At 36.0% G+C, this 15124-nt stretch overlaps 1 protein-coding gene and 1 pseudogene across 1 annotated transcript in view; both read right to left on the bottom strand.

Annotated features, from left to right (window-relative positions):
• HDGFL3 (HDGF like 3) overlaps positions 1 to 15124 on the bottom strand; it is a 75551-nt gene that overhangs the window by 41654 nt on the left and 18773 nt on the right. The gene's annotated exons all lie outside the window — the stretch shown is intronic.
• Positions 11637 to 12113, bottom strand: LOC103010660 (low molecular weight phosphotyrosine protein phosphatase-like; annotated as a pseudogene).

The raw sequence follows: 15124 nt of genomic DNA, 5'->3' as shown, positions 1-15124 counted from the left end.
ATGAGTTGCTCTGTGGAGAAGCCCATGTGGCAAGGAACCCAGGGATGGCTCTGGCCAACAGCTCATGAAGAAATAAGGCCTTTAAAGTCAATAACTCATGAGGAACTGAATCCTGACAACAACTCCTGGAGTGAGCTTGGAAGCAAATCCATTCCCTAGTCAAGCCGTAAGATGACTATGACAGACACAGAGGCAGAAGGTCCAGGTAAGCCATGCCTAGATTCCTGATCCACAGAAATTGTGAAATAATAAATGTTTATTGTTTTAAGCCAGTAAATTTTGGAGTAATCTGTTATGTAGCAAAAGGTAAAACAGGGTAGCTCTAAAGAAAGTACAAAAGAATTCATGAGCAAAAGAATCAGCTCTAAACAGCTGCCCAGTCCAGACAGCATCAACGCCAGCTCACAACAGCTATTAGTCTAATAAGAACTTTCCTGCTACCTTCTACCCATTTCAACCCTAGAGGGCTGAAGAATGTTGGATGAGCAGTCAATACATTAAGTAAGGTCAAAAAAATTAGTTGACCCCCCCCCCCTTAATACAGTAGGCCAACCTTTGGTAGGGAGAAATTTTGGCTTTAAATAAAGTTTGAAGTTTTAAATAATTATACAGAATTGACCATATTAATTATTGAACTTAGTCTGCTTTTGTACTAGAACTGCTTTGAGGACTTCTCATTAGCAGAGAGTGATCAGAAAAGTTATAGGACTTCATCCAAAGGGACTGGAGCAATGTTAGCATCACAAAATGGGTCTGAACAGAGTAGAGGCAAAACGAAGCTTCAAAAAAGCAAAATGAGGAAAGAAAGAAGTCAGAGCAGCTAAATCATAGAGAGAAACAGCAAAGGTGGGGGTAGGTCAAGATGAATACTAAGTAATGCATGAAGACAAGGCAAGAGAAAATCAGCTAGGCTAGAATCCAACATTTTGTAAATGGTAGTTTCCAAACCCAGAGGTCTTCACAGTGCTCTGAGAAGTTTGCATTATTAATGACAGTCATGGTATCTGTTTCAATTTCAATTTAAAAATCAATAAATACAATAATTTAAATACTTTCTTTCTAAAATTGAACAGTATGAGAGCCTCTTCGTATCTACTGAGCAAGTATGTGTAGCAACAGTAGGTAAGTGTGTTCACGACTGAAATATTCAGTTAGGTTTATCACTCAACTGAACACAGCTAGCTGCTTCTGGATTTGACCATTAATCTGTTCTAATTTTTATTCTTTGTCTCATATTATTTAGCTTATATCCAAAACAAACTGTTTGTTAAGACTGCAAAAGAAATATGGATGTTGAAACAGAAGTTAGTGAAAAGCACAAAATGATAATAATCTTGTAACATTTTTTCAAAATTATCTTTATTCTATCTGAAAATTGAATTTATCTGATCAATATCAAGATTCTCCATCTGAACCAGTATTGAAAGGAGAAAAAAATGATGACAAGTATATCCCAATTTAGCATTTTATTTAAAAAAATTAATTATACTTTAGATTATTATTTTGGTGACTATCTTTTCATGTCTTTTATATACATGCACATATATTTTACATAAATGGGATGTGTTACAGAAGCTGTTTTATCATGGAGATCCTTTTTCTTTTAAATGGAGACGTGTGTGTGTGTGTGTGTGTGTGTGTGTGTGCGTGTACGTATTGAGTGGTAGGTGAGTGGAGGTTTACCTCTACAACCTCTCTCAGACCTACTTATCCCAAGGTAATGATTATAGTTGGAACCTTCAAAGTCATGGTTCCTCATCTGCTGATTCGACCAACCGTGGAATGAAAATTATTTGCGAAAAAAAATTCCAGAAAATTCCAAAAAAGCAGAACTTGAATTTGCCAAGTGCTGGTAACTATACAGCATTTACATTGTATTAGGTATTATAAGTAAGCTAGAGATGATATAAAGTATATGGGAGGATGTATGTAGGTTACATATAAAGGACTTGGGTGTCTGCAGATTTTGGTATATGCAGAGGTACTGGAAACAATCCTCCTGAGAATATCGAGACATGATTATTCATAGCAAAGTATGCTTTTCTCCATGTTCATATACAAATATTTTATACACAGGCAGAAGTGTTTTTTTGTGGGGGGGGCGACTACGGTGTTTCTCTCACACACATGCACACAAAATGAATCACATTTTATCAAATTCTCTGCATTATTAAAAGTCCTTGAAGTCAACTGGCATAGATTTAACTCATTTATTTTTAATGACTGCATAATAATCCAGTGATTGGATAACCTATAATTTACCCAACTTTTTCCTGAGGAATGTTAAATAAGGAATTTACCTTATTTTTAGTGTTTTTGCCCTTAAAAAAGGCTACAGTAAACATACTTAGATTTTTATGCACTGGTGCTTCTATTTCCATGAGATACGATTTCCAGGAGTGAGACTGCTGGATCATATATTAGAGGTATTTTTCATTTTAATAGATATTGCCAGACTGCTTTCAAAAAAGGTTATAATAATTCACTTTTCCACCAAGATATGAAAATGACCTCCCTTCCAATATTTGACAGCATTAGGCATTACTGCTCTTTTAAATTTGCATTTCCCTGATTAATGGTGAGGTTAAGCATCTTTTCATAGGTTTATTGGCTATTAGGATTTGCCCTTCAGTGAATTGCCTATTCATATCATGTTTGCATTTCTCTATAGGCTTCTGTCTTTTTACCATTCATCTGTAATATATTAACCTGATATCTATACTCTCCATTGCAAATATATTTCTCTATTATATAATATGTCCATTGAAACATTTTCTTCTCTTCAGTTCCAGGATACTACACTCTCCTGATTTTTTTTTTTTCCTTTCTCACCATCCACTTCTTTTCAGTCTTCTTTTCACAGCTCCTCTTCTCTACACAGACTTACTCCCCTGGTGATTTCATCCAATTCCATGGTTCTGAATGCCATCTATATACACTGATGAGTCTCATATTTCTACCCCCAAAATCCAGACCTCCCTTTTGAGCGTCAGACTCACCTACCTCAGTGTCTCATAGGCATTTCAACTCTTAATCTTATGGCCTAACCCATTTATCTTTCAGTATTCTCTAATGTGAGTAAATGACATCACTGTCCAACCAGCTGCTCCTATTCGAAACCTGGAAGTCATTATTGATTTACTTCTCTCCCATACAGATATGTCTCAATAACACTAATTCCTTTCAATTATACCCCCTCAAATATATCACCAAACTAACCATTTCTTTCTACATCCACTTCTGTCTGCTCTGGTCTACTCTACCATCATCTAATGCCTAAACTTCTACAAAAGGCTCCTAACTGGGCCCTTTGCATCCACCTCCCTAGCCCCTACCTCTGCCCCCAACAGTCAATTCTTCAGATCCTAAACATAAGTCAGATCATGTCATTCTGCTCGAAACACTCCAGTGACTTGCCATATTTTTAAAAATTCTAAACTCATTGCTAAAGCTGTAAGACCCATGATAGGAATTTTGTCTACCTCCTTGAACTCATCTCCCGCCCTTCTGCCCCTAGCCCTAGCTCATTCTGTATTAGTCTCATTTGCCTTCTTGCTCTTCCTTGAATATGCCAAGCTCATTCCAACTTTTACCCCAGAGCTGTACGACTCCTTCCTCTCGAACATTGACTCTGCTCAAATGTCACATTTTCAGAAAACCCTTCCTTGATTGTGCAGAAACACACACCCACACAGCATCACATCATATGCTATCCTCTTTGCTTGCTTCATCTTTTTCCATATCTCTTATGGTTACATTAAATTACAGATTGCTTTGCTTGCTTGCTTAGTTATCTATCCCACTCTAAACTAAAACATAAGCTTTATGAGGACAGAAAACATGTCCATTCTCGTTCACTACTAAATCCCTAGCACCCAAAACAGTGCCTGGCACATAGCAGGAATTCAGTGTAATTTTTTTTTTTCAAGAATGACTAAATGTTGCTTTATTATTTTTTGACACCGATCATTGCAAAGCTAGCCTAATTACACTGAAAGAAACCAATATATAGCTGTAGTTCATTCGTTTTTAATGTTTAATATTTTTACATCAATATACCACCATTTAATTTTCCATTCTCTGTCAAGGACATTTGGGTTACTTCCAAGTTTTTTTGCTATTATGAATCATGTTGGTGTGAATATTCTTGTACACATCTTCTAGTACACACATGTGAGTTTCTCTAGGATTACAGATGTTGAGTCAGAAAGTATGCAAAATTCAACTTCATAACATAAAGCTAATTTGTTTTCCAAAGTGGTTGACCAATTTATACTCCTTCAGTGGTGTATAAGAATTCCTCTTGCTGGACTTCCCTGGTGGTGCAGTGGTTAAGAATCCTCCTGCCAATGCAGGGGACACGGGTTCGAGCCCTGGCCCAGGAAGATCCCACATGCTGCAGAGCAACTAAGCCCGCGAGCCACAACTACTGAAGCCTGCGTGCCTAGAGCCCCTGCTCCACAACGAGAAGCCACCACAACTAGAGAAAGCCCGTGGGCAGCAACGAAGACCCAACGTAGCCAAAAATAAATAAATAAAAATTTTAAAAAATTAATAAAAGAATTCCTATTGGGATAAACAACAAGGTCCTACTGTATAGCCATCTCCTGGGATAAACAATAATGGAAAAGAATTTTAAAGAAGAATGTCTGTAAGTGTATAACTGAGTCACTCTGCTGCACAGCGGAGATTGGCACAGCATTGCAAACTATACTTCAATTAAAAAAAAGAAAAAAAATACTCAAATAAAAAATCACGGAGTCTAATAAAACAGATAATGGCCAAAAAAAAATTCCTGTTGATCCACATCCTCTCCAACATATGATATTGGAAAATCTCTTAATTTTTGGCAATCTCATTATGATCTTAATTTGCATTTCCCTAACTACTAATAAGGTTGAGCATCTTTAACTATTATGTATAGGCCTTATGTAATTCTTCTATGAAATGGCTGTTCATGTCTTTTTGCCTATTTTACTATCCAGCTATTTGTCTTTTTCTTATTGATTCATTCTGTATACTAAAGCTTTGCTGGTTCTGTGTGTAGCAACTTCCTCCAGGTTGTGGCTTATATTTTCAAGTTCATTAAAGGATTTTTTAATTCAACAGAAGCACTTGATTTTAACGTACTAAAATTCATCAATTTTTCCTTCCATGGCTAGTTTTTTTCTGTGTTGTCATAGAAAATTCTTCCCTACTCCAGGGATATAATATAGTCTCCCCATATGCTTTAAAAGCTTTTTACACTTTCATCTATGTAGAAATGATCTTTGTATATAGTATGAAATAGGGATCCATCTTCATATGGACACTATATAATTAACTCATATGGATAACTAATCATGCTAGCATTGTTTAAAAATACTCTCTCCATATCCCCCCTCCCCTACCTGCAATGCCACCCTTGTCACACAGCATGGTTCCATATATCTGTGGACCAGTTTCTGGGTAACCATTCTGTTCTACTGGCCAGTACAACTCTCCCTGAGCCAAACACTGTCTTAATTTACTATTAACTACTATTTGAACAATTCTACATTTTGATATCTGATAGGACAAGTCCCACCATCTTGTTCTTACTGTTCAGAAATGTCTTGTCTTGGTTATCTACCCTTCCATGTATATTTTAAAGGACAACAAAACAAAACCATAATTTAAAAACAAACACTCATTTACAAACAGCAACAAAAAGTATAAGATACCTAAGAATGTACAGAGACTTATAAAACAATTTAAAAGGATTTAAGAAAGCCCACATAAATGAAGAAATAGACCACATTCATGTATTAGAAACCTAAATAAGATGTTAATTTTTCCATATTAATCCATAAATATAATTCAAATTCAATCAAAATCCCAACATAGTTTATTGTGAATCTTGACAAGCTAATATACTGTTTTTAACCCTCACTCCTTGATTGGAAGCATAAAGAATTATAAATTTAGTATAAGATATAAAACTTTAACCAAAATATGTATTAGAATCTAAAATGTGATCAGCCTTATCTATTTCCTATGATAGGTCTTTCTTAATCGAAGTCTAGAAATTTTCCTTTATTATACTTCAGATAATTAATTTTGAAATATCTGTCCTGTCTTCTAGAGTTCATGTTGTTAGCAAGCTGACTCTCTCGGAAATATACTTGTTGTGTATCATCTCTTCCCTTATATTTGTCTCCAAACACTTCTTTTGCTTTCTAGATATGTTCTTCAAAGTCTGTCTTCTATTTGACTAATTTATTGATTCTGCTTGTTACCTGAGGTGTTTACATACTCTTTACTCTGGCTATTCTTATTTAATAGAGTCACTGTTCACATCCTAATGTTCTTTACTGAAAAAAAAAAAAAATTTTAAAGAACACAAACGTGTTACAGCACCATAAAGAAAGGCTTTGGACAATCATAAGGCATAGCATAAAAGGACTTTAAAAAAGCCAGCGAGAAAGGGAAGAAACAGCATAAAGGTTGGAAAAAGCAAATACTCTTTGCATACTTTCAAATTTAGTATAGAAGCAATTATCCTGAATGGCTCTGAAAACAAGGGACCTATGCCCTAGACTGCTGATATCAAACAAAAGGCAAAATCACAGAAGCAAAGTACAAGTATGATAATCCATGAAATGCCTCAGAAATTTAACCTATAGCAGCATTAATAATATTCTAAGGATTTAGAACCATCTCCTAAATGTATCCAATTGTAATTTATCTCTTTTTAAGGATAAAGATGTGAAATTAAGTTTTGTCTTTCTGCCAAAAGCACCAATCTACCACAAATAAAAATTAAAAAAGCAAAAAACAAACCCCCCAAAAATGTAATGACCGTGTTCCTGACAGGGTTGCTAAACAAATATTTAATAATAGAAAGTAGACAGCAGGAAGAAAACACGAAAAATTCCACAGGATAATTTTCTCAGAGATTCTTTCCTTCAGTTTATGTCTCAGGGATGAAATTCATCACTTGTAAATTAGAATAATTCTACACATAAAACAAAATTAAAGCATATAATAGTCTTAAACTATGCCTGTTTTTGACAAATAAAGGTGGTAGCTGAGCCAAACCATCTTGACTGCCTCATCTATGCAAAAGCTCATTTAAACATTTAAATAATCACTCACAGGCATTTTCTGAACACTGTATCTCATTTTCCTTGTTCTCAATTATACCCAACTGCCTCATATAAGGCTAGGCCTGGGCAAACTTGTGCTTTGTCTTCATTCTTACCTTTTCATCTTTCTGATAAGATCACAATGACCCCAGGACCTCATATTTCACTGCTCTTGCTTTCCCCACATATGCTGCATATGGATGTCCATAAAAACTCACTGTCCCAGGAATATCTGTTCAGAGTCCTGTTCTTTGCTTATTTTAAAATAAATTACAGGGACTTCCCTGGCGGTCCATTTATTAAGACTTTGCCTTCCAATGCAGGGGGTGTGGGTTCGATCCCTGGTCTGGGAGCTAAGATCCCACATGCCTTGTGGCTAAAAAACCAAAACACAGAACAGAAGCAATACTGCAACAAATTCAATAAAGACTTAAAAATAAATAAATAAACAAATAACAACAAGCACAACGATCAACAGAGTGAAAAGGGAGTCCACATAGTGGGAAAAATATTTGCAAATCATATATCTAATAAGGAGTTAATAATATTTAGAATATATAAAGAACTCTTACAACTCAATAACAAAACCCCCCAAATAACCCAATTAAAAAATGGGCAAAGGACTTGAAGATATACTTCTCCAAAGATATACAAATGGCCAGTAAAGCACATGAAAACATTCTCAACATGGATAATCATTAAGGAAACGCAAATCAAAGCCACAATGAGATAACACTTCATACCCATTAAAATGGCTACTTTCAAAAAGAAAAAAACCCAAAAAACAAAAAACAAAAACCCCAGAAAATATAAAGTGTTGGCAAAGATACGGAGAAACTGGAACCCTTGTGCGCTGTTGGTGGGAATGTAAAATGGTGCAGTCCCTATGGAAAACAGTATGGTATTTCCTAAAAAAAATTAAAAATAGGATTATCATATGACCCAGCAATTCTACTTCTGAGTATATACCCAAAAGAATTAAAGGCAGGGTATCGAAGAGATATGTGTACCCACACGTTTATAGCAGCATTATTCACAATAGCTAAAAGGTGGAAGCATTCCAGGTTTTCATCAATGAATGAATGAAGAAACAAAATGTGGGGTATACACGCAGTAAAATATCATTCAGCCTCAAGAAGGAAGAAATTCTAATACATGCTACCACATGGATGAACTTTGAGGACATTATGCTAAGTGAAATACTCCGGTCACAAAAAAGACATGTACTGTATGATTCCACTTATATGAGGTACACAGAGAAGTCAAATTCATAGAGACAGAAAGTAAAATGGTGGCTGACAAGGTTTGGGGGTAGAGGAGAACGGGGAGTTACTGTTTAATGGGTACAGAGTTTCAGTTTTGCAATATGAAAAAGTTCTGAAGATGGATGATGGTGATGGTTACACAACAATGTGAATGTACTTAATACCACTGAATTGTCCACTTAAAAATAGTAAATTTTATGTTATGTATATTTTAACACAATTAAAAAGAAAAAATTACAATTAGCACATAAATAGCTCATCCTAAGACTGGTTTTAAACCCTTTTCTTACCTGAGCCTTAAATTTTCTAAATTAAATAAGGGTTTCTGTCTAACTGTCAAAATGGTTAGAGTGAATTCCGTATTTTCTTTCACTTCTCGCTCTCATCGTACGCAGGTGAGTAAAGAGGGCAATGGATTGTACTGCAGTTCTTCCTACTAACTTGCTCTGTAACTCTGAGAAAGTCACTTGGTCAAGAAGTTTAATGCATTTTAGTTTTCTCATCCCTCCCCTCAAAGTAACAACACTGGAAGTCATCTTAAATCTTATGTCTCAGAAGGTACTATCACTAAACTTTTCATTAACGACTTCAAAACTGACTGCAGGGAGGCAGGAAGCAATAGCACAAAATGTAAAGGAAGGTCCATTCAAGATGCAGTGTTCTCTCTCTATAACAGTTAAATTGTGTAAGTCCTATTACAAATAATAGGACAATAAATAGTTCTAAAAACTACATTTCAATGTCCTATAACCAAAAAAGGGCTGAAACCCAGCCTTTTTGTAAGGAAATGCCAATAAAAAATGTCTCTATTCTCTTTTTCATGTTCCTTCTGGGTTGGTCAGTTTTATTACTTGTTCATTTAGTCTAGCTGCCTTGTTGATAGGAAAATCTTCTCATCACTTTCTGCACACATCTCACTTTTATTCTTTTCCTTTATGCATCTATGGTTCTCTTCCTTAACCTATCTCAAGCTTTTTCAAGGTAAGGTCATGTCTCATTCATTTTTGTAATGCTAAGTCTATCAAGTCTACCATGGAGACTAACGCAGAGTATACACTCAATGACCACTTAATGGGAATGTGATGATGCAACACTAGTGTTACCCAATTCACACAGCCCCGCCTTCACAAGGAAATAACTGGAAATTAAAAAGATGAAAGTTTCAATGACAGAAATTAAGAATGTTACACAACAAACTGTTTAAAACCAGGAAGCATTTCTGCTAACCAAAAAAGTAGATAAAATCTTGAGGAAGTCTGTTAACAAAGAGTGGAATAGGGGAAAATCTCCCAGGGGTGGTCAAAAAACATTAAGCTACACATATACTGTTTATACAATTTACATCTCAAAACAGGAAAGAAAAGTTATGAGTGAAAGGTTGGATAAAGACACAACAGCCAAATGTATACAAAAATAAAAGCAGGTTACAAGTTACAAGTACCATAACTTACAAGCTAAAAAAGTATGAAATGGTAGAGTGGATCGTTATATATATATTTTTTGTAATTTCCCCAGTTTATCTGAAAACAATCTTTTCTGACATATATTCATAGGAATTTTAGATCAGTCATCTCCAAGTACACAGAAATTACCTATATTTGCCTATAAACTAAGCACTGATAAAAGAATACTTAACATATCAATATTTAAGCATTCCAATATAAAAGGACTTTTCCCAACTTATTATTTTTTTCCCACCTAAGCTGATCTATATTTGACATTCAGGTTAATTACATGCATGTAAAAGCAGGCGCGGTCCTCAAACTAACCTAAGGTAAACCAGCACACAAGTGTCCTTATTCCCGGACATAATTACATTTCCAGAGGCAAAGTGGTTCAAATGGGAACAAATAACCTAACTTCCTTATGAAATAAACTAAACAGACACAAACTAAGGAGTGAAGGTGCTAAAGATTAATCCCACAAATCTTCCTCCTTCCTGTCCTGTAAATGCACAAGTGTGCACTGTGAGCATGTATGAACACTTCTCACCAACATCACTGGACACCAGGCCCTGGCATCAAGAGGTAGTGCAAGGGGCTTCCCTGGTGGCGCAGTGGTTGAGAATCTGCCTGCCAATGCAGGGGTCACGGGTTCGAGCCCTGGTCTGGGAAGATCCCACATGCTGCAGAACAGCTGGGCCCGTGAGCCACAACTACTGAGCCTGCGCGTCTGGAGCCTGTGCTCTGCAACAGGAGAGGCTGCGACAGTGAGAGGCCCGCGCACCGCGATGAAGAGTGGCCCCCGCTTGCCACAACTAGAGAAAGCCCTCGCACAGAAACGAAGACCCAACACAGCCATAAATAAAATAAATAAATAAAATTTAAAAAAAAAAAAAAAAAAAAAAAGAGGTAGTGCAAGGCAGGGGGCCCCATCCACACAGAGGGAAGACGTAGTGCAGATTCTTGGAAGTGCCGATGGGATCAGATGCTGATGGGCCTTACAGTGATGTTTTACTTCATTATGTTCTATTTTGTTGCTCTACTATTTTGTTTGTTCCACTATTTTTGTAACTGCGGTGAAGTGGGAGGTTCAACTAGTCTAAGAACATTTACCCCATAAACTGTCTGAATCAAAATTTTTATTTATTCTTCCGCCAAACACAACTGATTTCCATCTACAATTTTTTTAAATTTAATTTTTATTTTATATTGGAGTATAGTTGATTTACAATACTGTGTTAGTTTCAGGTGTACAGCAAAGTTATTCAGTTATACATATATCCATTCTTTTTCAGATTCTTTTCCCGTACAGGTTATTACTGGATATGGAGTAGAGTTCCCTGTGCTATGCAGTAAGTCCTTGTTGATTACCTATTTTATATATAGCTGTGTGTATATGTAAATCCCAAACTCCTAATTTATCTCTCCTGCCCACCTTTCCCCTTTGCAGAGCACAGAATCTTAAAAGGGAAAGTTCAGGGTAGGCTTCTTGGAGGAGGTGCCATTCTTTCTAAGGATAGTAGAACCTCCTGGGGTGGCAGGAGGGAGTAGTGTGTCAAAGTTTGAGAAATATAAGAAAATATGGCAAAACTAAGGTACACGAGTGGAACTCCGGGTTTGGGAAAGAAATGAGAGTTGATACTGGAAACCTAGTGGGGACAAACAGAAAGGGGCCTTGTTACAATTATTTTTTAAAGTAAGAAACAGTGAGTCAACTGAAGAAAGGGCTGTGGCCTTGGCTAGGGAATGGTGACACTGTGTCACTCGACTGAGAATGTGGGCCTATGGGGACGAGCCTGGGCCGCAGCAGGACTGGAACCGGGTCAGTGAACCTTCTCCAGCAAGGCTCTGCAGCACCGCACACACTGGTGGTAGACGGTCTCAAAGTCAGCGTCATTACCATAATAAGGATCTTCAATAATGAGTTGTTCCTGTGGATCCTAGCTCCCAAGTGTTCAATTTTCGCTCTGCAGTTTTAAACTTGATTACTTTTCCTATTCACATCTCTCAGGTTGCTTTCATCCATACATAGTATATAATCAAAAGTGGCAAAGACTTCTTTGGTAACTTGCCAGGCAACGTGACTCATGGGGATAACCATGCTTCTTCATGCAAGCCTGCCCCCGATAATCAGGAGGGTTTCCTAGTTCATACGTGGACACTGCTGCACTGTCTATCCTCCAAGTATCTGAAATGTTTTGATCAGTTACAAGTTTCCTGAAAACTGTTTCTGCGATGGGTGATCGACAGATGTTACCCAGACACACGAACAGCACTGACTTGGTCACCCGTATGGCCATCTTCCCGCACGCATAGAGGCGCCCACTTGGATCATTATATTCTGACAAAAGGTACACTACCCTGGAGTTATAAGTCCTAAACACTTATGTGCCAAGTGAAGCCCTGAAATAGTCAAAAATATTGTGAGAGATATGTAGAAATATAATAGATATGGTAGCTATACTTCTGCATCTCTAAATATTGACTGCTACAGAAGCCTTCTTTTTAGGAATACAAAGAACACTTTAAAAAAGTTGATCACAGGGACTTCCCTCGTGGTCCAGCGGTTAAGACTCTGCATTCCCAATGCAGGGGGTCTGGGTTCAATCCCTGGTCAGGGAACTAAATCCTGCATGCTGCAACTAAGACCCGGTGCAGCCAAATAAGTAAATAAATAAATATTTTTTTAAAAGTTGATCACATATTAAAAGAAAACTCAAATTAAAAAATAGTTTAAAAGACTACATACTCTGATAACAAGGTAATCATGCTAAAAAAACAAATTTAAACATTGTATAAAAACGTTTAACCAATGATAATTTCTAAAATTATCTCCTAAACATCTTTTAGGCCAAAAAAGAAAAGAAAATCACAATTAAAATCTATGTTGAAAATGATTATAAAACACCAATTACCCAAATCTACATGTTGAAGCCAAATCTGACCTTAAGAAAACTAGCTTTAAAAATTTTCATTTTCAAAAAAAATTTCAAAGAAATTTCATGACTTTCGAAATAAAGAAAAGAAAGGTAGTGAAGATGAAATCAGAAATTTATGATGTAGGGGAAAAAAAATTAGGAGAACTGATTAACCAAAAAAAAGGGAGAAATAAAAACCAAGAGCTAGAGTTTTGGTGAAAAAAAATGACAATAAAGCTGACACATCTTTGGCAAATCTAAATACAAAATTTTTTTTTAAATATATAAAATTAGTAATGAGATGTAACTACAGTGACTGAGACTAAAAATTATAATAGAATGATATATATATATAAAACTCTACACTAGAAGGTTTACTATATCTATGAAATAGACACTTTTCTAGGAAAATAAAAATGGTAGAATTGACTCAAGAAGAGTAGAACATGTGAATAAACCAATAACCATGAAATTGATTTAAAAGATGCCCGAAAAAACCCTCAAAAAGTTTCCAGGCCTGAAGTGGTTTTAAGGTCTTTCAAGTCTTGGAAGTAGACTTGCTTGCTTGCTAAATATAAATTATTTTAGGGACTTCCCTGGTGGCGCAGTGGTTAAGAATCCGCCTGCCAATGCAGGGGACACGGGTTCGAACCCTGGTCCGGAAAGATCCCACATGCCACAGAGCAGCTAAGCCCGTGCTCCACAACTACTGAGCCTGCATGCTGCAACTACTGAAGCCTGTGTGCCTAGAGCCCGTGCTCTGCAACAAGAGAAGCCACTGCAATGAGAAGCCAGCACACTGCGACAAAGAGTAGCCCCCGCTCGCTGCAACTAGAGAAAGCCCGCATGCAGCAATGAGGACCCAATGCAGCCAAAAATAAATAAACAAAAATAATTTTTTAAAAAATTGAAATTATTTTAGGGCATCTAAAAATTGGAAAGCTTACCACACATTTTACCAAATCAGCAAAGTTGTGAAAGAAATCAGACAAAAGACTTACTACAACAGACAGAACTGAAAGGAGAACAGACAATTCAACAATAATGGATGGAGACTTCAATACCTCACTCTAAATAACGGATAGAACAACTAAACTAGACAGAAGATCAAAAAGGAAACAGAAGACACTATAAACTAACTAGACATAACAGACATCTATAGAACACTTCACTGAATAGCAGCAGAATATGCATTCTTCTCAAGTGTACATGGAATATTCTCCAGAATAGAACATACGTTAGGTCATAAAACATGCTTCAATGAATTTAAAAGGACTGAAGTCATACAAAGTATGTTCTCTGACCACAAGGTAATGAAATTAGACATCACTAATAAAAGGAAATTTGGGAAATTCACAAATACATAGAAATTAGACAGCACGCTACTAAACAATTGGCAAAGGAGAAATCACAAGGAAAATTAAAATTACTTGTAAATGAATGAAAACATAAACATAATATACCAAAACTTATGGGATGCAGTGAAAGCAATGCTTAGAGAGAAATTTATAGCTATGTACACTTATATTAAAAAGGAAGATCACACATCAATAACCTAACCTTCTACCTTCAGAAACTGGAAAAAGAATAGCACACCAACTTAAAGCAAATAAAAGGAAGAAAAAAATAAAGATTAGAGTGGAAATAAGTAAAATAGATAATAGAAAAATACAGGAAATCAATGAAACCAAAAGTTAGTTCTTTGAAAAGATCAATAAAATTGACAAATCTTAGGCTAGAATGACCAAGAAAAAAGAGAGAAGATTCAAATTACTAAAATCAGGAACGAAAAGAGAACATTACTACTGACCTTACAGAAATAAAAATGACTATCAGGGAATAGTATGGATAACTGTATAGCAACAAATTAGATAACCTAGATAAAATGAACAAACTCCTAGAAAGGCACAAACTATTGAAACCCACTGAAGAAGAAATAGAAAATTGTGAGTAGAGCTATAATAAGAGATTGAATTATAAAAAAATACCATAAGTAATAAAAAAAAAACCTACCACAAAGAATCTAAAAAAGGGCAACTCATAGAAACAAGAGTAGAATGATGGTTGCCAGGGACTGGAGGGTAGGGGAAATTGGGAGATGTTGGTCAAAGGATACAAACTTCCAGTTATAAGATGAATAAGTTTTGGGGATCTAACATACAGCATGGTGATTATAGTTAACAATACTGTATAGACTTGAAAGTTGCTGAGAGTAAATCTTAAAAGTTCTCACTACAAAAGAAATGGTAATTATGTGAGGTGACTGAAGTGCTAACTAACCCTACTAGGGTAATCACTTTATAATGTGTAAGTGTATCAAATCAACACGTTGTACACCTTAAATTTACACAATACTTTATGTCAGTTAAATCTCAATAAAGCTGTTTAAAATT

The sequence above is a fragment of the Balaenoptera acutorostrata genome, chromosome 3, assembly GCF_949987535.1.
Source record: "Balaenoptera acutorostrata chromosome 3, mBalAcu1.1, whole genome shotgun sequence".
Classification (NCBI taxonomy): Eukaryota; Metazoa; Chordata; class Mammalia; order Artiodactyla; family Balaenopteridae; genus Balaenoptera; species Balaenoptera acutorostrata.
Note: the sequence above shows the minus strand (reverse complement) of the source record. Positions and strands in the feature narration are given on the sequence as shown.